This window comes from Delphinapterus leucas, chromosome 8, assembly GCF_059928025.1.
Source record: "Delphinapterus leucas isolate spDelLeu-1000000601 "Yukka" chromosome 8, BTC_Dleu_Yukka2, whole genome shotgun sequence".
Lineage (NCBI taxonomy): Eukaryota > Metazoa > Chordata > Mammalia > Artiodactyla > Monodontidae > Delphinapterus > Delphinapterus leucas.
In genome coordinates this window covers 70,783,437-70,809,890 of record NC_143136.1, presented here as the reverse complement: position 1 = coordinate 70,809,890, position 26,454 = coordinate 70,783,437, and the positions used below count along the sequence as shown (strand labels likewise).

General features: G+C 41.2%; 1 pseudogene; it reads right to left on the bottom strand.

The window, feature by feature from the left end:
• Positions 1–7,393: 7,393 nt before the first annotated feature.
• Positions 7,394–8,418, bottom strand: LOC111172790 (transmembrane protein 126A pseudogene; annotated as a pseudogene).
• Between the last annotated feature and the right edge of the window lie 18,036 nt (positions 8,419–26,454).

Here is a 26,454-nt window from a genome sequence, read left to right as displayed (position 1 = left end):
GACTGATGTATGAGTCTTGGGAGTTGCATTTTTTTCTAGGACTCATGCCTTGGCACAGTTCAAAGGGGCCCTAAGACCATACTTTGCTTCTGGTGGGACCCAAATCAGCTAAGAAAAGAGACTTTGGCCATAATGTGATGTTTCCTTGTGCATTTGTTTAAGGAAATGATGCAGAATGTTACTCCATAGGAAAGAGTTTTTCATTTTTTTACAGTATCCTGTTGCACTGGAAATCATTGCATTTTTTCCCTCTTTGTGTCTTAGCACATGGTAAGTGCTCAGTGAATACAGGCGCCATTTTATTACTGAACAGAAAGGGAAAATGAGTGCAGTTTAAATGTATGTTGTAAAGGCTAGCATGTTACTTTAAAAAAGTACAAAACTTTCTTTTAAAAAGCTATCTTTTAAACTTCCATTTAAAACCAAACCCTACAAAAGTTCAAACCAGTTTTGAAGATTGCATGCAGTGGCAATGTTCTTCCAGCATACTGAGTGGGTCCCTGGGAGAGAAAACCCTGCAAATCTCTGTCTGTTACTCCTCTCAGGCTCCCACCTACTGTTTTGCACATCTGTGTAGTTGCTATTCAAAGTAACTGAATTTTTTTTAGGAAATGGTTAGCTTGTGAAGGTAATGCCATCATGGAAATGTAGGCTTCTCTTTTTAAGTCTTTCAGCATTTCAGTCCTATACCTGTTTTCCTACGTGTGTAACTCAAAAACCAAACCTTAGCAACTAGATTACATAGCTTGAGCCCAAGAGTAAATTTATTTAGCTCTGGTGTACACTGCCCACGGCACACCTGTTCCCTGTGGAAGATATTAAGCATTTCATGCACATGTACACATATTCTTGGGGCAGGAACCACAGCTGTTTGTAATTTAACTGTAGCTGTAATCCCAAGTGTGAAATAGAACTAAAACAGTCAGTTATGAGACATTAAAATAAGGACTGAGGCAGATGATCCTTTTGTGGAAGGGCCTCAAAAGTGTAAAATAAAGAATAAGGTAGTTATTCAATAATTTCCAAAACGAGTGAGCACTGTTGTCCTATTTTCTGAAGATGAATAATGTTTTCAAGATTTCTTCCATAGAATGAAACAGCCTGTCCCCACAGGAGAAGATCTCTTCACTGTACCTCTGTTCCCACTTTTATATCACACCTATAGAGAGATCATTATTAGTTTCTGGAATCTTAAATGCACTCATTAATCTGACCTTCTAGCCAGTGAAAGTAAGTTCTTTGTTATCTGAAGGAAAATGACCCAAATACCAATATGTCATTATCTTAAACACTCTGGAGTTGACTAATTTTTATTATTTACTAATTGTCTTCTGATGGTTTCTGTATTAGTGTGTTGCTTCCAGCTTCAAGTAACAGACAACCCAACTCGAAATGGCTTAAAGAATAAAAGGATTTCTTTTCTCTCATCACAAGGAGTCCCACATAAGGGAGGCTCTAGGACTGATTAACTCAGAAGTTAAATCACATTATAGAAGACCCAGGTTCTTTCCATGTTTTCACTCTTTCATCTGAATTTCCAGACTGAAAAAAAGTACAGTGTGTTAGCCAGGGTTCTCCAAGAAACAGAACCAAAAGGCTAGCTAGCTAGCTAGAGAGATTTCAAATAATTGTTTTACGTGACTGTGGTGGCTGGCAAGTCTGGAATTTGTAGGATAGTCTGGAAACTCTCAAACAGGAGCTGTTGCTGCAGGCTTAATGCAGAATGTCTTCTTCCTCCAGGAAACAGTTTTGCTCGTAAAATCTTTCAATTGATTGGAAGCCTACTCAGATTATCAAGTGTAACTTTCTTTACCTAAAATCAACTGGTTGTAGATGGTAACCACATCTACAAAATACTTTCGCAGCAACGCCTAGATGACTGTTTAACTGAATAACTGGGTACTATAGCCTAGCCAAGTGTACACATAAAATTATCACAGACAGTTTCTTTTTCTCATGCAACTCTTAAGCACAAAGAAACCTTTTTCAGAGGCTCCCCCCACCCCAAACAGACTTCCTCTCAATTTCTGTTGGCCAGTGCTGAGATTAGTACCCTTTATGAAAACAACCTTTTGCAAGGGAAATGAAATCAAAATTGCTTTAAACCAATTGGGTTTCAGCTGAGCCATGTAGGGCAAGAGTAGATATTAGGACTAAATATGGGAGGAGGGAGGGGAGCATTGCTGTTGGGTAGGCAAAAAGAGTATCTGGATCATAGCAGGAGCTCAATAAATATTTGAATGAATCAATAAATGAATGATGGGGACTTCCCTGGTGGTGCGATGGTTAAGAATCTGCCTGCCAATGCAGGGGACATGGGTTCGATCCCTGGTCCGGGAAGATCCCACATGCCATGGAGCAACTAAGCCCGTGCGCCACAACTACTGAGCCTGCGCTCTAGAACCTGCATGCCACAACTACTTAAGCCGGCGCGCCTAGAGCCTGTGCTCCTCAACAAGAGAAGCCACCGCAGTGAGAAGCCCGAGCACTGTAACAAAGAGTAGTCCCCACTCACTGCAACTAGAGAAAGCCTGCGCACAGCAAAGAAGACACAATGCCACCGATAAATAAATAAATAGGAAAAAAAAAAGAATGGTAATGCCAGCTGAGGATAATGAGTTCTAGTGCCTTTTCTCCAAATATATATACCCCATTCAAGAAACTACTTTAGCAGGTAAATAGTATGCCTGCTGTGTGCATGATGTATGACTCTTGTCTGTGTGAAATCACATTCAAATCTTTGCCACACACTGCTAGGGATTATCACTCATAAATACTAAGTGAATACTAACTATGCTCAGGGATGAACTGAAAAAGAAAGGCAGAGAAATACTATTCTAAGTTTATAATCTATTTAATTTAGGATATTAAATGCAAAAGCTTTCATGCTGATGTACTTGAACTCCTAATTCTAGAACACACACTAAAATATTGGTTTTCTTGTTTTGTTTTTATTTATTTATTTTTGGCTGCATTGGGTCTTCATTGCTGCATGCGGGCTTTCTCTAGTTGCGGCGAGTGGGGGCTACTCTTCATTGTGGTGCACAGACTTACTGCGGTGGCTTCTCTTGTTGCAGAGCACGGGCTCTAGGCACACGGGCTTCAGTAGTTGTGGCGCGTGGGCTTCAGTAGTTGTGGCTCGCAGGCTCAGTAGTTGTGGCACATGGGCTTAGTTGCTCCACGGCATGTGGGATCTTCCTGGACCAGGGGTTGAACCCATGTCCCCTGCATTAGCAGGTGGATTCTTAACCACTGCGCCACCAGGGAAGTTCCTAAGATATTGTTTTTTTTTGATAAATCAGACTGCAATTTAGAGAAATCTCCTAGGAAAGCAGAGAACCTCACCTGGGGACTATGCATTTCTCCAGGGAGTATCAAGGTATACTCAGGGAAAAAAAAATGTTACAACATAGTAACAAATGCAACGTGTAACATGTTACAACATAGTTTTTTATGTTTATCTAGCCAGGGCTTCTTTTGATCAAGAATCTGGGTTCATATAACTTGATATAGGAACAAAATGGAGATATGTTCAGAATAAATGGGATACTGATTTATTATACACACATAAGCATGCACACACACATACACATATGCACAACCACCACTACACCCAGTCTTTACTATTTTCTTACCACTTTAATAATTAGATATTGTGTTATGTTCTTTTCATACTAAATTTTCATGGAAAATACTCAGCTGGCCCACAAGAAATTATTATTTTCCAGTTGTCTGGCTAAAATGCAACTTTATGTATTAAGAATATTATCAGAAACTTGTGAGGAGCTCCCGTGGATAAGAGGAAGTCTGTGACTAATTTCTCCTTCTTAAGCACTTTGAAAACCACTTCCCTTTCATCTTCCTGCTTTCCGTGTGGCTTCTGGCCAATGTGTTCCTATGTATTAGTCTTGTAATCCGCAGAGTCCTTAAGATTTAGCTGGTTTCTTTCCATGCAAAATAGGAAGAACAATAGTTTTCTGAAATGCCTTAGAAGGTTCTAGATTTCTCTTTCCAATGTCAGTCTTTTCCACTAAAATGTGATATCCTTGGGGACAGGAATTATGTCATTTTCACCTTTATCCCTAGGTGCTCAATAAATGTTGGCCAGTTGAGGTAATGAAATATCCGTGCCACATTAATTAAGGTTCTCCCTCAAGTATTTTAAAAGCATCTCCTTCTACCATCCTATTTTCTGATTGTTCAATTGAGCTCTTGCTCTAGAAGTACTTTTGTATTGTCCTTCATGCTTCTTCTTCCCAGTGGAGCTGTGTTGCATCAGAAACTCTTGACAAGAGTTTTGGACCTTGCTTTTGGTCACCATGTCTTACTTTTAGCTAAGATCGGTTCAGGTATGGACAAGATGCTAGATGAGGCTTGTATAGGGTAAGAGGTTGCTAACAAGTATATACTGATAATTACATTTGATAAACACTGATAATAAATGACTATGTATTGCCTGTCATAATATGGTGGTTATCTGGAGGTGTGAATAAGAATTTGAATATTTAACCAAGAAGACTGAGATACTCTTGGGAAAACAAAAAGATGTTTACTTCATGTAGACCCACTGAGGGTGGGAAAAGCAATGGTAATTGAATCAGTTTTATTAATGAAAAAGATAAAAATTAGGCCCATGTACACTATTTCCATTACACCAAAACAAAGCAGGCAGGAACAGTGACAGGTGTGTATTTTAAAAATTGTGTGGTTTGAACAAAATACCCTCTCCCTTTTGATTAGTTGAAAGGCTTTCTGGAAGTGGTTGAAATACGACATGGCGTTTTAGTAAGATTTGAGAGAGTGCCTGATGATCTGGAAGTAAAATCAGGGCTGAGAAAGACAATCCAGGACCAGAGCAGATATGTGAGAAGGGTAAGACATGACAGTGAGATCACAGATAAGACAGGAGTGAGAAAAACTCAAGGAGCAAATATTTAAAGTAAGACTATAAGTAGCCCAGGTTCAACATCTGGGTACCTAAGGGAGGAAAACAGACTCATTAATGCTGCCATCTTGAATTTACTTCTCAAAATTTTGAGTACATAGAGGGGATTTAACATTTTTATTGAAGTATAGTTGACTTACAATCTTATATTACCTTCAGGTGTACAACATGGTTATCTGATGTTTCTATAGATTACACACCAAAGTTCTTATAATATTATTGACTGTATTCCCTGTGTTGTACATGACATCCTCGTGACTTATTTATCTTATAACTGGTAGTTTTTACCTGTTAATCCCCTCTACCTATTTTCTCCATTCCCCAACACCCCTCCCCCATGGCAAACACTAGTTTGTTCTCTATATTGATGAGCCTGTTTCTGTTTTGTTATGTTCATTCATTTATTTTACTTTTTAGAGTCCACATATAAGTGATAACATACAGTATTTGTCTTTCTCTGTCTGACTTATTTCACTAAGCATAGTGCCCTCCAAGGTCCATTCATGTTGCAAATGGTAAAATTTCATTCTTTTTTTTTTCCTTTGGCTGTGTAGTATTCCATTACACACACACACACACATGCGTGTGTGTGTGTGTGTGTATGTATATATGTGAAATCTTTATCTATTTATCATGGAGGTTCCTCAAAAGACTAAAAATAGAACTACTATGTGATCCAGCAATTCCACTCCTGGGTGTATATCTGAGGAAAAATGAAAACACTGATTCAAAATGATGCATGCACCCCAATGTTCATAGCAGCATTATTTACAATAGCCAAGATATAGAAGCAACCCAAGTGCCCATCAACAGATGAATGGATAAAGAAGATGTAATATATAAGCAGTGTTGGGAAAATAGGACAGCTACATGTAAAAGAATGAAACTAGACCATTTTCTCACACCATATACAAAAATAAACTCAAAATGGATTAAAGACTTAAAAATAACACCTGAACCCATAAAACTCCTTGAAGAAAAAAACGGGGATTTAATATTCTTAATTTAACTTCCTATTAGAGACCAAAAGGAATAGAGTGTTAAAATGGACTTGTTATGTCCTTTTTGTGGGTGCACCTCTAAAGGTGCAGAAGGCAAGATGGAGGCTCTTAGAAGGTACTGTTGCTACAAGAACTTAGGTCTGAGGCTTTTAAAAACTATTGAGATCTCCTTGTCCCTTTCCAAATCTGAAGTGAGAAACTTTCCAAAAATGCAAGGCTAAAGGGACAGGGAGTATCTTTTAATCTACTAGACACCAAGGAAACAGTAGACACTTTTCTAGTAGTGTATTGTCTTTGCAGAGAAGTTTAAACTATTTGGTTTCCCTAAAAATTGAGAGTAGCGGTTTGCAATTGGGTGATGCTAAGTGGGCCCTGATGTGGGGAGGAGAGAACGCACAGCCTGGCATATCATTGTGCCACCCACCCAGGAGATGAGTGGGGAAAGCAGAAACTCACCTGTCTTCTTGCTTTGAGTTTTGACTTCTAGATTACAATCGCAGAGTTCAGACAGCCCTTGGCAAATTGTTATTTGAGCTTGCTGAAATTAGATATGTACATACAGACCTAGTACCAGAGTATACCTTGACATCTGTATAGTTAGTCTGGCTTTTTCTAGATTCCACAGGATTTGGAGTTCTTGTCTCAACCTTCAGACTTCCATCTGCAGTGTGGAATTATCAGTCCCCAAAGATATGGCTAAGATAATTTTGCCCCTTACAATAAAGGCCAAATGTGTCCCTCTAGCCATTATGTAATATTCTTCTATTGGGGGTACTTGAGATAATATGTGTGAGCATGCTTTATAAACTGTAAAGTGCTATCTAAATAAAAGTTTTGTGGCTATTGCATGGTTAAACTAAGCTTTGCAATGAAAGAATTGGAATTGAACTGCAATTCTCAGTCTGGAGCCCACTGTCAATTAGGTTTATAGTTTCATCATTTGCTATTTAATTGTCTTAAGTTACCCAAGTGCCAGGCCATGTTCTTGTATTCTTTCTTCCGTAAAGCAGTAGAACAAATACTTAAGTTTAACGTAAAAGTTGACACAGACGGAGGCAATATTTTTGTTTTTAGGACATTAAAAGACAGATATTTGGAGAAATGCTTTTAAAACATTTTGGAATCTGGCTAAGTCTATCCATGGCTTTCACCAGCTGTCCCCCTAATTTGTCTCTCGCAGCTTCTTCCCATCTTCAAGAGCCTGTATCGACGCTCTCCTCATTGATGTCAGTTGGTGCAGCAGCTCCAGGTGTGGTCAGGGTTGTTGGAATTCTAGAGGGGTCCATGTCACTTTATTTTTAGACTCCTTGTGACTTAAAAACATAAGAAATACCATAATAAGGTTAACAAAATTATGGTATATTTTTTTAAATTATGTCTCTTTATTCATACTTAGATGTAGGTTATTTTTACAATCTTTATTTTTGTTTACAGATGTGTTTAACAATTATTGAATTTCTAGGCCAGGTTCAGGTATCTAAAGAGCCTTTATAAGTAGTTTATATTGTCTAGACCCAAGGTATGCTGCAAGCCCAGTCTGGAGCAAAATTAGAAATAACATCTTTCTAAAGACAGGTTTAGTCATCCTAATCCAGTAATTTGTTTCCTTTCTCGGGCAGCAGGGCTGAGTTATACCTGGTTAGGCCACCATTCACAAGGGATAGCCAAGAAAACAGGGTACAGGTCACCAAAAACAAGACCAACCAATCCACCATGTGTTATGGTACAGGTTTCGCTATGCAAATCATGAAACCTTTGTAAGATACGTGTGCCATCAAAAATGGGATCACTGCCATTGGTAAACCAGCAGCTATATGAGACACACAGGTGTCACAGGTAAGATGCATCAAAAAAGACCATTTGCTATTAGGCCACAGAGAGCAGCATTAAGTCCAATATAAGTTGATCCATTTTCAAGCAGATTCCTTTCTGCTTCCGGAAGTTGGTTAATTTTCCTGGTTATGATATCAAGTTCTCCTTGACAGTATCGTCTGGTTCATGATTTTCCATCTTGAGCCTTACTCTTTCCACCCAGCACTCGCTGCTTCCTCTAGTCTTCTTCAGCCATGCGAGGGCTCACTCCAACCTTTGCTCAACTCATCCAGGTGCAGCCCGCCTTCAGCATAGTTTTAGGGTTCAGACTTAACAAATGAATGCCCTTAACACAAACGAATAGATATTTTAAAAACTTAAGTTGATGCACACGTTTGATACACTGCACTGGGCATAAAGGTGATTAAGACATAATACTCTCCCTCAAGGAATTCTCAGTCCAGCAAACTGTGCAATAGTATATAATAAATAATTGCACATAATTGTCGATAAGGTCATACAACCAGAAAATACTTAACACGTAGTCTTTTTTCATAGAGAATGTCAAAACTTCAAACAGAAGTTCTTTCCTGTGTGGAAGCCTAGAGCAAGCGACTCTCCCGACTACTTCATGGGCCCTGAGCACACTGGGCTGGCTGTTCACCTCCCCAGAGACCCATTCTCTGGTTCTTTGAGGTTGCTGGCATATATGCAGCCACACCCTTGTTCATTGTGATTTTCAAGGTGACAGTGTGAGTTGCCATTTCACAACTGGGAAAGCCCCATTGACTCCTGGCCCAACAGTGGTGCTGAAGCTTTTTTCAAATCGGTTCTCTCACTTTGAAAGCTCTTTTCATGTTTCAAAACACCAGAGAGAGCAAACTGATGCTAAATTACGTAATCTGTAGAGCAATCAATTGGACTAGGGGGAAAACAAAAAAAGTTGGTCTGGTTATTTTGTTCCAGTCTGCACAGATAACACTCAATATCTTAATGGAGCTAAAACACATTACTGTCTAGGAGAGAGAGAGACTACAGTAACAGGTAGTCAATTTTCCCTCCTGAAAAACTTCATTTTGAGAAGACATACATTCTACACAAATCCTAGCTCCTGCTTGCACACTGTAATGCTTCAGTATACTAGGGATTCTTTGACCTCATGAGATACCTCCCCAATCCATGCCTTATATATATCTCCTGTCTCGCCAACTCAGAGCAATTGGAAGAGACTGAGAGGTTCAGTTCTAAAAAACAAGCCTCATCATAATGGAAAATCCAATTAACTTTAGATATAGGAGACGCATACCAGCAGCAGTGCTGTAATTTTACCTTCTATGAAAATGGCTTAGCTGTTCATTAGGTAGCATGTCAAAAATTAAACAACGTCAATTATTTTCCTTGTCTCAAGATCTAGCATTATCTGGGGAATTAGAAGACCGACCACTGATATACATTTCAACTAGATGTAATTCCTGAAATCTTTGTTTTTTACTGTTTTATCTTGCATGTTCTGGGATGAGGGAAAATAATTTTCTCTGGGGAACCCAGACTGAACTCCTGTTCAATGGTTTGTAGATTGTGAAATGATGATGCGGATAATGTTGATGTCGTTTTTAGCTTTCCTAAGCGAAAAGTGATATGAAATAGCGATATTATCATGCTTACTGTCTCAGCTGCTTTGTGAGAGAAGTAAGAAAGTGATTGTTATCCCTGCTTACAGGAAGATAAACTGAGAGGCTGCAGGACTGGCTGAAATGTTCATACGTGATGGTTGATGGAGCTGAAACAAAAGCCAGGTCTCGACATCAAGCTCAGTGTCCAGCCTCCATACTGTGCCTTCTCACATTGGCAAAGCTGACACACCCTGGGTTTCTAATGCAAGCCTGATTTTTATTACTTTTTCCAGATGTGCTTAGCTGCATTGAAAAATAAATCTATTCTTTTCCACAAAATGGCGAAGGATAGAAAGATGGTTAAGTCCTAATCCCTATCCTCTAGAGGGTTAAAACAGTACCACAGGGCTTCCCTGGTGGCGCAGTGGTTGAGAGTCCGCCTGCCGATGCAGGGGACATGGGTTCGTGCCCCGGTCTGGGAAGATCCCACATGCTGCGGAGCGGCTGGGCCCGTGAGCCACGGCCGCTGAGCCTGCGCGTCCGGAGCCTGTGCTCCGCGACGGGAGAGGCCACAACAGTGAGAAGCCCGCCTACCGCAAAAAAATAAATAAATAAAACAGTACCACAAATACAAAGCAGAGAAATCATAGACAGCATATTAGAAATATAAGAAAATTATATTAAAGTCTTTCTGAAAGTAGGTAAAATATAAATTATAGGTGTGTAAACACATACTTATAAGTACAAGAGTGATACGGAAGTTTAAGGAGGTCTCTTTTGGTTGGGAGTAAAGAAAAATCAGGGAAAGCAAATGAGGGAAGAGGGGAGGATGATTGGGCTGCACTTCCCTTCCCTGGGGTTTCTTTTTGTTTAGCCAGCCTGCCCTTCCCCAGGCAGAGTTTCTCCAACTTAATGCTGCATGTAAGACTTAACCGAGGGAAACTTTTTTAAAATGCAGGTTCATGTGTTCACAAACATCTAGATGCCATGGGCCCACAGTGAGATCTTGAAATCTGCATTTTTAGCAAGGCTCCAGTGGCCGAGAGTCAAGCTTTGGACTTTGAATTGGGAAACAGTGCTTTGAGATCATGCCAGTTATCAGTTTTAAGGAAAGGAGAGTGCCAACTTGGAAGATATAGATGATATAGGAGTCCACAAAGGGTGGTCTTTGCAATCTCCATCTGACATCATGGGAAAGTAGGACTGAAAGAGGAAAGGAAAAGACACCTCTCAGTAATTAACGAATACAGTCTTCTCCCAGCCCACGTATACTTGGGCACAGCCCTGTGTGCGTGCATCAGAGAAATCTGAGTCCTGACAATGCTTTCCCTGTCCAGCTCCTACATTTCCTCTGACCCTCCTATTGTGCTTCATCTGGGGCACGGCTGCTCTCATTTTCCATTTATGAATAATTTGGGGCTATATTTAGGCATCTCCAGTCATTAGGTACCCACATTTCTGTACACAGCCTATAAGGTTTTATTTTTTTTTTTTAGAATTCTAGAAATTCATGAGAAAGCAAGCTCTTAATATTAGGTCACTTAGTCAATTACCTCCCTTCCTGCCTAATGCAAGATCATTCCCAATAGTCCTGTTTCTAGCTCTGTTGTCTATTTTTAAATGTACTAACTGATGGTGATTCTGCCACTCCCCTCAGGAGACTGTTATCCTGGCCCACCATTCTCAGTGTCAGGGGGCTTTCCCTGGTAATTAGCTCCAACTTGCTATTTCTTCCCCTTCCCATTATCCTTGGTTATCAATTCCCTTGTAACAACATTATTTCTCTCACAGTAGTTCTATATTTTTAGACAGTTTCCACAGTTTCACAAGCCACTGTTAAAAAGAGTTGAGCTACTTAGTATCAGCCCATATCTTAATCAGTCACGCTGTTGGAGGGTGAAGATGGACCTAATGCAAAGGGTCATTGGGTCCTGCTGTGTCCCGCCATGTGCCTGCATCTCCGTGCTTGTCTGCATTGATTTTATCAGCCTGAGGTCATCCTCCTCTACAGAGCAGCGTCTCTTGAAGCGTAATGTGTCTAGGTCACGTGAAGGTGTATAAAAAAGGGCCACCTCATTATCTGAAAAATGGGAAGGAGACTGCCTACTTGGTTACATTTCTATGAATGTTAAATGATACCAGGTACACAAATAATTTAGCAAAAATTCTAGCATGCAGTAAATATAATCAAATCCTGAGGCATATGAAATGGTACTAACATGAATATACCTCATTCTGTTTTCAGCTTTGTTAATTGCTGGTTATATGACCTCATCAAAACTTATGTGCAATGATTAATTATATAATCCTTCACAGTTGCTGGACCGAGTATTCCTTGAGGAGAGGAATTGTGTCTTATTCACCTTTATGCCCAGGGCATCAAGCTTAAATGTATCAGCCTAAGTTGTTTTGCCTTCCTGAGCCTCAGTGTTCACTTCTGTGAAATGAGCACATATGATCTACCTTTAGGTCAGACATAATGTCCTAGCTTATACCTTCTTAGCCCACATTTTTGCTCCAGCCACTGCTGCAGCTACCTCACGTGCAGAGGAAGAGACCAACGACACTTCACCTCACCTGCACCCCGAGGAATCCTGCCATCACCTAAGAGACATCTGCAAGAGCTTGGGTCCAATCATCCAAGCAGTGGTTCTCACCGGGAAGATTTGGTGATCACAACTGTGGGAGGGAGGTGCCATCGGCATCTACTAGAAAGAGGCCAGGGACACTGTTAACAACCTGCGATGTCCCCAACAAGAAAGAACTGCCCAGCCCGTATGCCAACAGTGCTGCTGCTGAGAAACCCTGATAGAGAGACCCTACAAAAACCTCATCCGAGGAAGATGCCTCATAAGATACACTCCTTTCTCTCGTGTTCAGACACTGTCCCCTTCACCGCTCTGGACTGGACCCATCAGAAGGTTATTTCTCTGCTCTATAAGTGCATACATGAATACAGCAGATTTATACTAATAAGGTGTGTGTATAATAGCAGAACACTGGTTCCTATCCTGTGGTGTCAGAGCTGTAATGCTAGGAATGTTTAGGTCACAGCACCACCACAGGGGGATACATGCTCCTTGCTCCGGGAAGAAACAGCACAGCTAAAAATTGCAATACAGAAACTAAGGGAACAAGTGTAGATCTTGAGGGTACTCATATATGAGGTTAGAGTGTAAGGCTGGAGAGGGGAGAATTTATTGACATTGGAACACTCTCCCATGATAGAGGGCTCGATGTCTTAGCAAGGACAAAAAAAAATTGGTCCTAATACACTGCTGGGATCATTCTTTGAAGCTTGGACCTGACCAAAGTAAATCAGGTATAAAAATGCTTTGGCAGAGTATTTGGGAAAAGGATCAAAAGGCTCAGAGAGAGAGATGGGAATGCTGTAATAGATTTATGTTAGATCAAAGAAACCTCCACCTGACTATGATCTCTGAGGAGGCCCAAAAGACTCTCTTCCACTCAGTCAGTAAAGAATGCATGGGGGCTTCCCTGGTGGCGCAGTGGTTGAGAGTCCGCCTGCCGATGCAGGGGACACGGGTTTGTGCCCCGGTCCCGGAGGATCCCACATGCCGCGGAGTGGCTGAGCCCATGAGCCATGGCCGCTGAGCCTGCGCGTCCGGAGCCTGTGCTCCGCGGCGGGAGAGGCCATAGCAGTGAGAGGCCCACATACCGGAAAAAAAAAAAATAAAAGAATGCATGATGAAGGGAAGCACAACATGGTGGAGAAGCTTGGCTGTGGCTGCTGACTGATGGTGAGAGATACTATATTGGAACTTGTTTCCCTGATATTACTGGAATTGATAGGATTCTAAAATAGCAGAGGCAATTTAGTCTCTACAGAAATAGGGTGGACATCATTATTGAAATGGACAGCAAGGCCAGAGTGACAATCAGAGTGTCTTAACCCATAGGGATCTGTGGGAATTGTTAATAGATCATGGGAGCAAGATGGATGGGCAGCCAACTAGAGTTTTGTGTCATCTGTGTAACCAGGAATTGAAATTCAGCAAGCAAAAAACTGGTGTCAGCCACCATGATGGAAAAATCACACACTCACTCATTTTCTAGATCTAAATCAATTCTCAGACGCTGAGCTCAGTCTCAAACCAGAGCTCACTGACTAATGAAGAGGCTAGGTCCCCTCAAGGAAGAATCCTGAAATACCACTGTAATTATATGTAGTAAATATTCCCTGATTCCCAAAGGAATCTGAAATTAGTTACCAGAATAAGTATGTACTGGGGAAAGAAGAATACCCAGACCATTCAAGGGGCTGTTAGGCACAGGGTCTGAGTTGACTCTGATAGCAAGAAATCTAAAATGCCACTGGACCCTTCATTAGAGAAGGCTCATGTAAGCCAGATAATGAGTGGACTCCTGGCGCACATCCATCCTGGAGTGGTCCAATGGGTCCACAGACCATCTGTGCAGTTATCGCCCATTCCCGCAGTGCAATCAAGATTTGTTCTTTGGCCAAAGGAATAAGGGCAACAGTGTCTGCAAGGGGCAAGAGGAAGTCCCTAAATCTGCAGTATTATGTCACAGACGGAATTTCAGAAATTAGCACCACTATCAAAGATTTGAAGGATGCAAGGATACCCACTTCAGTTTACCTATTTGGCCACTGCAAAAATTACAGAGATCATGGTGAACGACAATGGACCAAAATAAACATAAACGAGTGGTCGTCACAATCACAACTGCTATACCAGGTGTAGTATTTTCCTAGAACAGATTATCACAGCTTCTGGCACTTTTGAGCAGAAAAATGTATTTTTTCTCAATCCCCATAAATAATAAGGATCAAAAACAGTTTGCTGTTATGTAGAAAAGTCCATAGTATTCACTGTCTGTCTTACCCCAGAACCAGGTTAAATCTGTTCTCTGTCACAATATAGTCCACAGAGACCTTGATCGTCTTGATATTGCACAGAACCTGCATGATTGCTGGTTGACAACGCTGATGGTGCCATGGTGATCGGACCTGGTGATCAGAAGGCAGCAAGTATTTAGAATGTCCTGCTAAGACACATACATGCTAGAGGGTAGATGATAAAACCCTCAAAGTTTCAAGGACCCACCACACGGATGATGTTTTTAAAGATCCAATGAACGGGAACATGTGGGAAATTTTTTAATATAAATGACAAATTGTTTACCTACACGTCCTATCACTAATAAAGAGGCACTGCACGTGGCAGGCTTATTTGAATACTGGTGTCCACACATACCATACATAGTCATACACTGTGAACCATTTATTGGTGTCTTGGAAGGCTGCCATATACCAAGGTGTGGTATATGCTGCCCAGAACAGGAAAGGACCCTATAGCAGGTCCAGACTGCAGTCCAAGCTGCCCTGATGCTCAGGCAGTATGACCCAGAAGATGGATAGTGCATTAGGACGCTGTATATAGTCTCTGTCAAACCTCAATATGACCTTGCTGGAAAAAACAGTGAAAATCTTATCTACTTGTACACAGATATGGCATCTAGATAAATGGATTTGTTTGCCATGTTTAAAAATAAAATGATCTGCTTTAGTTGAAGCCATTAGTGCTCATGAATAACTGAATTTATACTTAATTCTTTGCATATATACTTAAATTACATATACATTGTATCATGTTAAGGAACCAGAGTTAGCCCAGATATCTCAGCCCTGGTAGCAAAATCAAAGCTGTAACTGTAGTTAGGGGTTGAGAACTGATACCAAATGGCTAAATCCAATTATGTTTTCTGCTATGTGATTGGGCCAGCGCAGTGTTTAAACATCAAAAAACAAAGCCAGGGAATGCCTTTAGTAGGAGCATGCACTCTCTAGTCTGCCATGGGCACCTCCATTTCCTCTGTCTTACACCCACCCAGCCTACTTTTATCTGCATAGTCCTGAAGACTACTGAGTTTGAGGTTCCTTTTCTACACAGGGAGTATTCTTCCTGATATTTATCTCATACCTTGCAGTTTCTGCCTCATAGTAGCACTAAGTAAATATCTGTTGAATGAATGAATGGCTGCATCAATGCGCATATGCATTTTGTGTAGAGGAGGAAAAAGCACCTTGGACAAAGGGTCAGGCTCTGGTCCAGGTTGTTTTGTTTCACATACCCTACTTTGAGTCTCTGACTCTTACGTCTCTTTTAAAGTGAAGGGATCAGGCTAGATGAACAATAAGGCCATCTTGAGATCTCAATTCTGTTATCCTTGACTGTCTTTAAGTGTACGCGTTCACGTGTAATTGTATTGTTCCCCAATCTCAGGGAACACTATTCTGTATTATGTTAAATGTACAATAAATTTTTCTTTCAAAAAAAAAAAAAGCCTCAATATAAGAGTCCCAGCACAGACCCTGGGTTCTGGAGCAAGGTCAAACCTTCGAAGACACAGGACTTCTCGCCATTTTGAAAGCAGCTCCTGGCATGCTTTTGAGCCCTAGTAGAGACTAGGACATCAAGAGTGACTAAGCATCTGGAGCTGCCTATGGTGAGTGGGATTATGAGATACACAAAGTCATAAGGCTATCCAGGAACAGAAGCAAACCACAGTATGACGTAAATAGTACATTACATGCAGGACTGGATTGAGCAGGTCCAGAGAGCACAAGTAAGTTGCATAAGCATGTGGCCTCGACTTCCTCATGACTTTCCTCTGTTGCACTGATGCCTTCCTTCAGCTACACCCACGCTCTCGTGGAGGCTTCCCTATGACCAACTTACAGAGGAGGAAATATTTGAGCCTGGTTCACAGATGGATTAGTGCAATGCATTTACGATAGCTGAAAATGCACAATACAGCCCCACTCAAAGGTGGCCTTGAAGGTAAGTGGAAAAGGGAAGTTTTCCCAGCAGGTATAACTCTGAGCAACACACTTGGTTATATACCTTGTATGCAGGGAGAAACTGCCTAAAACACAGATATACACAGCCTTCCGGGCTGACAGAGGGCTTTGTTGACTGGTCAAGATCCTGAAACGAGCACGATTAGAGGCTTAGAGACAAGGAAGTTTGAGAAACAGGTTTATGGATGAATCTTTGGCAGAGGGACCAAAGCATATATGGGTATTTGTGTCCTGTGTTAATGGCCACTGGGAACATTCTAGAGTGTTCAGAGAGGTTCTGGACAATCTGGTGAATAGGCTGACTTGTCCAGTGCATATCAGTCAGCTTCTGACCTCAGCCACCCCAGCGCTAGCAGAGTAGTCCCATGAATGTGGCAGCCTTGGGGGCAAGGATGGGCTCTCTCCCACTAAGACAGATGTAACTACTGCCACTGCTGAACTCCTAAGATGCCAGCTGCAGGTCTGCAATATGGTGCCTCAATATAGAAACATCCCTCAAGGAGGCCAACTACGTGGTGACAAGTGGGTGACATCCTAGAAGGGCAGTAATACATCCTTACACTTGCTTTGATTATGAGTTTGCTTTTCCTATCCAAGGCTCCTCAGCTAGCATCATCTGAGGGCTTGAAGAGTGTACGGTTTACAACATAGGATCCCAATGACATTGCCTCAGATCAAGGGACATGTTTTACAGTGAAGGTAAATGAAGTGAGTGGGTGGCGAGAGAATCCTCAGACCCTACCATACACCACAACACTCTGAAGAAGCCAGTCTAGTAGAATGATAGAATCACCTATTAAGTGCCCAGCTAGGAAGCCAGCTTGGGGACCACATCCAGTAAGGTTGGACGCTGTCCTCCAGGATTTTCTATGTGCAGTGAAGCCAACATGTGGTGACATGTAACTAGAATACAGGGGCCTGAAAAACAGAAGGTGGAAGTAGGATTGTCCCCTTGCGTTACCACTCCTAGTGACCCACTTTCAGAATATGTACTTCCTGTCCCTAGGTCCTTAGGCTCTGCTGCATTAAAAGCCCTGAGTCCAGGGCTTCCCTGGTGGCGCAGTGGTTGAGAGTCTGCCTGCCGATGCAGGGGACACGGGTTTGTGCCCTGGTCCGGGAAGATCCCACATGCCGCAGAGCGGCGGGGCCCGTGAGCCCTGGCCGCTGAGCCTGCGCGTCCGGAGCCTGTGCTCCGCAACGGGAGAGGCCACAACAGTGAGAGGCCCACGTACCGCAAAAAAAAAAAAAAAAAAAAAAAAAAAAAGCCCTGAGTCCTGGCACTAGGGGTGAAGATGGAGGGTAGACACAGAAAGGCAGAAAGAGTTCCACTGAATTTAAAGCTATGACTACTATGTATTTTGTCATTTGAGGCCTCTCAAATGGATGGACCAACAAGAAAAGAATGGAAAAGAAGTTGCCCACACTGGTAGGGCAACTGACTCTGATTACCATCAAGAAATTTGGTATTTCTGGATGATATCACTGATATGTGGAATCTAAAAATACAACAGACTAGTGAACATAACATAAAAGAAGCAGACTCACAGATACAGAGAACAAACTAGTGGTTGCCAGTGGGGAGGGGGAGAGGCCACATAGGGGTGGGGAAGTGGGAGGTACAAACTATTGGGTGTAAGAGAGGCTCAAGGATGTATTGTACAACACGAGGAATATAGCCAATATTTTGTAATAACTGTAAATGGAAAGTAACCTTTAAAAATTGTATAAAAATTTTTTTAATCTTTTTTAATTAGATATTTGCTACACAATGGTGGCATGAAGGAATACAGCTCTAACCTAGGATGTTCACTGGGGCTTCTCTTGATGCTTCCATGCAATTCCAGCAAACAGCCTAACAAATGTAAAGCAACTAAGAGATCCAGATTCTGGAGATAAATGCTCAAACCAGGAAATACAAGGAAGTTAACACCCTCTGGAGCAACCTTTGGCCAAGGGGGGAAAGGAAGCTGGTGGATAAATAGTTTCCTTCTCCTCTTTCAGGTGGATAAGCCTGAGGCAGAGCCTACATAGTTCCGCAAAAGGCACCCAGGCAAATTGAGCCCTAGTTCTCCAGGTTGGTAACCAACTCAATACTGTACCCTGAGATTAGCTTTCCCTCCTCCCCCATTTCACTCTTCCCAGCACCCTCAGTCTTGCTCCCTGTGATAACTTCCCAAAATCAACTACCCACACTAAGTCACTGTCTCAGGCTCTGCTTTTTGGAAGAACCCCAAAGTATTATTGTGACAACCTCCAAGAGTATTATTGTGAATATCTAATGAAATAGCCTAGAGCTGGGGTAGAATATTGGGGGAAAAAAGTACAAGAACTTAAATATATCCTGGTAATTTTTCTAAAGCCCAAGGATAAAAATAAAATTCTTCAAGCTTCCCGGCAGAAAATAACAATAATAACAACAGGCCACCTGGAAAAGAAAAAGAAATCAGACTGATATTGAAAAATCTCATCTGTAACACTAAAAACTAGAAAATAGTAATGTTTGCAAGCAAGAAGAATGTGACTCTAAGATTCTATAGCCAACCTATCCTTGTGTGACAGCAAGAGACAGACATTTTCAAATACGTAGGGATTTCAGAAAGTCCCACAACAGGAAATCTCTAATCAGAGGAAACTGCAAAAATAACTCAAGGAAATGGAATACATGGTGTATAAGAAATAATGGTAAGTATTGAAATCCGTAAAATGGACACAAATCTAGCTATAATGATGATGTATCATTAACTTTTATAATAGTTAAGAAAATTCTTAAAAAAGAAGAAGTCTAATATTAAAAACATAAGTACCTATTTCATGTGCTACCACAGTGCCAGGGATGGGGTAAGTATTAAAAACCAATTTGTTCTCTTCCTTACCTGTTATTTCTTGTCATCATGAAACACACATACAAGTAAAAGAGTGCATATATAACATATGACATAGATAGAGGTTAAAAAATAATAATGATAGAAAAAAAATCTGTGCTTCTTCCCCCTAGCTTAAGCTTTATCTTCCCGCTTTTTCAATATGCTTTATTTTTGTAGCAAAGCCTTCTGTTTTTCACAATGGAAAAGTTCTCAACTTCTTACTTTTTAAAAATGTTTTAAAATTTTTAATTGTAATTTTCCTTACATTTTATTTCCTTCTTTAAGTAACAAGGCTCTAGAACACATCTCTGCTACCACCATTAGCTGTATAAACTAGACCCAGGGACTAGATCTCCTTGAGCCTAAGTTTCCCCTTTCGTAAAATGGTGACCAAAATCCTCACCTTGCCCACAGAAGCATCACTGGGGGTGTGGAGGGAGGACATAATTACTGTGGAAGATGTGCTCCATAATGTATAACTACTACTGTTACGGTTTTCCCTAAAGTAGAGAACAAAAGAGCATACACGTAAGAGAAGCACCTGGAATAATACCATCCATCCACAGTGTGTCTGTTCCCCAAAGCTCATGCTATCAATTCTGCAGAAACGCTTGGACAGGACTGGTTTTCTCTGGCTAACCTTTCTTTAGTCTTCCTGATCTGGCATACCCTGTTTCACTCTCTTTACCACTAAAAAAACTGTGCTCATCAATACACTCTTTTGCTCTTTCATCCCTTTTAAAAATCCAACACATGAAGGAATCACCATTGAGTTCCATAAATTGCCTGAAGGAAAAGCTAAAATAAACAAATGTATCTGCTGCAAGGTGCCAGCAGTAAATTTTCAAAATAGCTCTGTGCAATGGACAGAATTAACTTTCCTTTTATTCTTCTGGCAGCATGTCTTTGTAGAGTTTGGCAGAGACATTTAACAGAACAGAACAAAACTTTATTTTCTCCTTGTACTGGTCTGACACTGTCAGCCTGAGCATTTTTGGGGATGACCCGGTGCACCCGGAATGGGCTCTGTGAGCTCGCAGGAGGCAGGAACAATGGCCTGCAGGCGGCTGAAGAGGGCAGCCCTGCAACTTGGAGCCACACCAGCCCTGCTGGGAAGGAAGCCTATCCGTTTATCAAATAGACAGCAAGGCAGCGAAGGGAGCAGCTGAAGCACCCTTCGCCAAGGACAGGCATCATGCAGAAAAATACATCATGGCTGCTAGTGAATGAATGTATTTCTGGTTCAATGGTTGGACCATATCACTAGCCATCTAAGGTAATGGCCAGTAAAGAATGACCAACAGTCACATCCTTCAAACAAAGCTGAAAATAGGTTTATCTAAAGCGAGTTATTGGGTTGGAGTCAGACTTGCTGGCCTCGTAGAAAGAACGGAACCCTGACTAGCATCTCACGTCCATTCCAGAATCTGTTAAGGGCCTCACCCTAAAGAACACCCACCGAACCGTGGCCTTTTCCTGAACATGACTCAAGGTTACCCAGCTTTAGCTTAGAACCTCCTCTTTTCCACGTGGTTCAAACTACACTGGCAAGAAGCTATCATGTTCAGACAGATTTCAACTGAGCAAATTCTGCAAGGCAATTCTGGAGACGCTATCACTGCCTCTCAGAAGAGTAGTTTCCAATGTATTTTTAAACAGGATGAGAAAAATTTTCACTATTTCTAGCTCCTATTTCACCATCACTACAAAAAGCCAATTTGCTTGGGAAAGCCAATGTTACTACTAAAATACTGAAGGCAGAATAATGTATTGTCACTCATCTCCATATTATATGCTTTCCTAAAATCGAATGCCTCTGTTTATAGCACCATCACTATTGCAATATGACAATGTTACATATATTTATGTGGTTATTTGCTTGATGTTATTCCCACCATCAAACTGTAAACTCCATGAAGCCAGGTGATGTCTCTTTTTGCTCACCTATTCCAGTCCCTGGTATGCAGAACGTAACCAAGACATGTTTGTTGAATGAATATTATTTAGCAGGATGATTTGTAATGATTTTTATATTAGTTACCCATGATGTGCTCAGAATTGGATAATACATAAAATAACCAGCAGTGTAGGCTCCAGTCTTGAGAAGTTTACAGTCTAAGGTTGTTCTCAGGAACAGTGTTTTAGGTAACTAAGCACTCACACACCCCACCCCAGCATTCCCAGTCCATTGCTTTCCCGTTGCATTGATCACCTTCTAGCATGCTATCCAATTCACTTCTTTGGTTTTTGCACTGTCTCCCCTCACTGGAATGTCAAGTCCAGGAGCAGGAGTTTTTCAACTGTTTTGTCTGTGGATGTTGTCCCTGTACCCAATAATCATACTAACTGGTCATTTCCTCCTCTTTAGAATACTTGTGTATTTCTAACCTGGCTATCTTTTCTCTCCGACCTTATCTCCTACCTAACTTATGCCATTCTACATGGAGGGCTTCATTGTTCCCCAATCGGCCCAAGCAGCTCCAGCCTTGGGGTCTTTGCACTTGCCAGCCCTTCTCAGTAGGAGGCTTTTTCACCAGTTACCCTCATGCTCACACCCTTACCTCCTTCAGATCTTTATTCGAAAGTCACCCTGACAGCAGGGTCTCGCCTGATAATCTTAATTAAATTTGAACCCCTTCCCTGCAAGACACACATACAGTCTTGGAACTTGCCAACCTCCTGCCCTGGTTTTTCTCCATGACACCCATCACAGCCTAATATACAATGTTAGTTATTTGTTGTCTGTTGGTCTCCCTCCCTCCCCTCCCACAGACACACAAATTCTAAGCTCCATGAGGGCAGACATTATCCTCTCCCTTGCTCACTGATATTTCCGCAAGATCTAGAAAACTGTGTTACACTTGGCACTCAATAAATATTTGTTGAATAGATGAATTATTGTAAAGGCAATTTTTATACGTGAAACACCAGTTTTTAGAATGTTCCACTTTAGTTCAGAGAGCACACACATGATTATAATAAGATGTTTGAATTTCAAATAAGAAGTTGAATATGAAATAAAAGATATAATAAGAAGTAGGTGGCTTGGAAAGGTCAAGTAATACAAGGTATACATGTTTGCCTTTTGATGAATACACTGCTAGAGTTTAGGTTGTTGATAAATTTTGGCTTGAAAATCTCTAAGCAGTTGTTTGCTATCATATGCTATTTTTGAAGGCAGCAATCAAAACACACACGCGCGCGCACGCACACACACACACACAAGATTGCGTCTGGTGCCCAGGGAAAATGAGAGGAAATGACTTTTAAATGGCTAAGGAAAGTATTCATGATTTATTAGTTCAGTGGAAGAGCAGAGCAGGCATCCACTTAACAAAGTGGGCAGAATCAACCTTAACCAGGTAGATGTCAATATGGAGACTCATTAACCAAATACCTACAGTTACAGCTGTGTGATTATGAACGACCCTGAGAATCAGAAACTTCAGAGTAACACTACAAGATCTTCCTCTTCCTTTCCCATCAGCCTGGAGACAGGAAATTTGCAAGGAATAATTTTCTCCATGTGAAACTCAGTCCAAAGCATACATTCTCCCTCCACCCAGGGACTCGAGAGTAGGATTTGGAAGGGTAGAAGCGATTGTTTGTTCTCTCGAATAGAATCACATCACTTCAGAGCACATGCTTTCATAATCATGCCCTCCAATCGCAGCGTTTTAGGAAGGAAAAAACTGAACCAAGCCAAAAGCTCCTCAGCTAACTTGGAGGGAATACCCCAACCAGTCTCAAGATCCCTGAAGCCCATACCAGTGTCCCCTCTGCACGCAGGAGTGTCATTGCTGGTGTCCCAGTTAGATCTCCAGAGAAGCACTCATTTCAGCCCAAATAATGCATGCATTCAAATCTATATATGCATGGTAGAGAGACAGAGGGATAGACATAGATAAATAGATGCACTACATGTAGAAAATCAGTGTCATAAACTTCACTGATCTTGTTTGTTTTTTAATAAAGGAGAAAATAGAAAGTTTCTCATAATCTCATAGCCCTGATAACACCTGTTGATATTTAAATCCTTGTATTTTTAATGCTTTTATGTCTTCCACCTTAATAGTATTTAGTCACAATTTCTTGACCAGTTTCTATGTACCAGGTCCTGTCGTAGGTGATTTATTTATTTCAACTTCACAGCAACCCTATGACGTAGGTATCATTAGCCCCATTTTACAGAGGAAGGGATGGAGTTCAGGAAGTTTACTCAGAAAGTAACTTGGCCAAAGCCAAACAGCCCAGGTGTGGCTGGGCCTATTCTCAAACCCAAACCAACCTCCAAGGCCAGTGTTTTTCCTACTGCCCCTCACTGCATCCCCATATTCCCTCTGGGAAACAAAAGCCCCATTTCCTTCCTCATCCAAGATAGATACTTAAACACTATATTTATGAGGACAGATAACAATATCTCAATTACGGTCACTCTACTTAGATAACAATGAAGTAACATCATTAGTATTTAAATAACAAACTTAACTTCGGTTTAAAAACCATGTAAGATGACTTTATTTTTCACCCATGCATTTGACAATCAACCTGAGCAAAACCCTCCAGGCTGGGAGTGGTGATTCTCCTGCTGCCAGCTGAAGACTTTTAGCCTCATGCGGAGAAGCAAGAATCGCAGTGATTTTTCTTGTCCCTTGCCTGCCTAGAATGCTTTCCTCCAAACAGAACAATTTGTAGATGTGTAAGGGAAGGTTGGCTGAACGAGGAAGACATGGTGGCTCCTTCTGGAATAAACAGGCCATGCTGGGAGGAGACTGGGCCATGTTCTTCCCAGAGGTGGCAGGTGAATCACCAGGGCTTGGCCCCAAAATGTGGCTGGGATTTCAAGCACAGCACCTCTCAGGAGGCAGGCAGAAATGTCTGTGTTCCTACAGATAATTCACTCCTGGTTCTACACCCCGCCCCCAGGTCAAGGAAAGATTTCTTGTCAAGATCTTTGGCTGGTGAATAATGCGACTTAAAGAGGTTCCTGGAGTCTCTCCAGAAATAGCCAGTGGGCCAGAGTGGGGCTGTCAGTCTACCTCCTGGGATCCAAACTCTGAAAGAGCAGGAGATAGCTTTCCAGAGCTCCACCCCCCCAGCTCTGCTTGGCATCTGCATTCTTTGGGGGGAAACCTGCAGGTGGAGGCCCAGAGAGGGAAGGAAATCTTTGGGTCTGCTCTTTACCCATTGTCCCATCATTCTGACGACTGCCAGCCTTTCTTTTTTTAAGCATTAAACACATAAACAGCATTGCTTTATTTTTCTTTAAAGGAGATAATGCTCTTTTATAAAGGGAAAAAAAAACAAAAAAAAAGCTTGTTTCTGGCTTCCAAAGGAAACGAGATGTTTAGTTTTGACTTCAAACTAAGAGGTTTCAGAATGTGCAAAGTGAGCTCTGCCTTTCTTAAGTTATCCTAGTTTTCATCGTCTTATTCTCACACTGACAGAGAATTCAATTACTGCCACCCTTTTTTGACTAGCTAGCTGGCTCTTTCTTATGAAAATGTGAGCCGTAAATTGAAGAGGCTACTTGGCAGGTCTATTTATAGTGAGCTCTTCCATACCATAGGTCACTAAAATGTCCTTGGGAGGATCTCCTTGTAGTATTTCTGTTGTATTTTTCTCAGAAGCCACAATCTATTCAATTGCTTCTACCAGACTACATAACATAATTCATTCCAGGAGATTTTCTTTTTAATAGTTTTCACTTCAACCCATCTTATTTCTACTAGTTATATTCGAATGTGTACACATTACAACTCACTGTTGATTCCCAGCAGCCGGTCTCAAACAGTCTCAGACGCACCACAGCCAAATACATTTATCCATCCATATGTATACATACATATAGATCTGGTAAGGATAGTGCCCTCAACCATTTGGCATCAACGCTCTCTGCTTTGAGGAATTCAGAATGATATTTGTAGAATGTATTCATAAATGGAAACATAGGTAACAGTTATTCTGCAGAATACAAGATATTACCTCTATATTAACTGGCAGAACAATATAGATGTTAATAAATACAGTTCACTGAAGTTCAGTATTATTGATGTTCTTTTTATTTTCTTTGTTCAGTTTCTTCCTCAAATTAAAATGCTTTGCTAAATGTGGTCTTGTGTATCAAATTATTTCTCAATCATTTAGAATGTGGGTGTACATATTACTGTTTCCTATTTACTGAATTCAATCACAAGTATTTAAACATGTATAGAAGCTAAGAGAAAAGATAATACCTCTTAGTATTATCTTATCTTCAAACACATTGTCTTTTTAAAACCCATTTTATCACTAAATAATACGTAGAGCTTCGTGGAACAGAAAGCACACTCCTCATTATACAGAAAATTAGTCACAAAGAACTCAAACAAGTTGATATGCAGTCACTGATTAGTTAACAAATGGAACTCAAAAGTCCTATTACTGGGCTTCCTGGTGGCGCAGTGGTTGAGAGTCTGCCTGACGATGCAGGGGACACGGGTTTGTGCCCCGGTCCGGGAAGATCCCACATGCCGCAGAGTGGCTGGGCCCGTGAGCCATGGCCGTTGAGCCTGCGCGTCCGGAGCCTGTGCTCCTAAACGGGAGAGGCCACAACAGTGAGAGGCCCGCGTACCGCAAAAAAAAAAAAAAAAGTCCTATTACTATCATGTGTTTTTTTCCACATGCAGACAGATGGAAAGCTGTAACAAACTTGGGTCAAAAATGTCAACTCTCAGGGAGAATACAGTTGGCCCTCTGTATCCACAGGTTCCACATCCACAGATTCAACCAACCAAAAATAAAAAATATTCGGGGAGAAAACCCCAGAAAGTTCCAAAAAGCAAAACTTTTGCTGCACCAGCAACTATTTACATAGCATTTACATTGTATGTACAACAGTTTACATAGCACTTACACCATATTAGGTACTGTAAGCAATCTAGAGATGAGTTTAAGTATACGAGAGGATGTGTGTAGGTTATATATAAATACTATGCCATCTTTTATAAGGAACTTGAGCATCCATGGGGGCTCCTAGAACCAATCCCCCATGGCTACCAAGAGACACAACTGTAATTTTTAAAATATAAAAGCCTATACCTGATATTTTCTTCAGTATACTACTATGCTTAATGCTAAAAAGAAACAAAATGTTCCTTCATGTACATATATCCCATATCATTCTAAATAATTCATGTTCCTTAACACAAGTAGACCAAAATCTAGCTTTCCTTATGAAGTACACAGTTTTCCAAAGCAAGTTGGGAACTGGCTTTGTGAAGCCATAACAGCTTCTAGAAGATTTCCTCTGTGACACCTGTATGCTATGCTTAGCCATATGGCAGTATACCATTGCCAGTGAAGATGCCTGGGTAAGTAATCCCTCCACGGG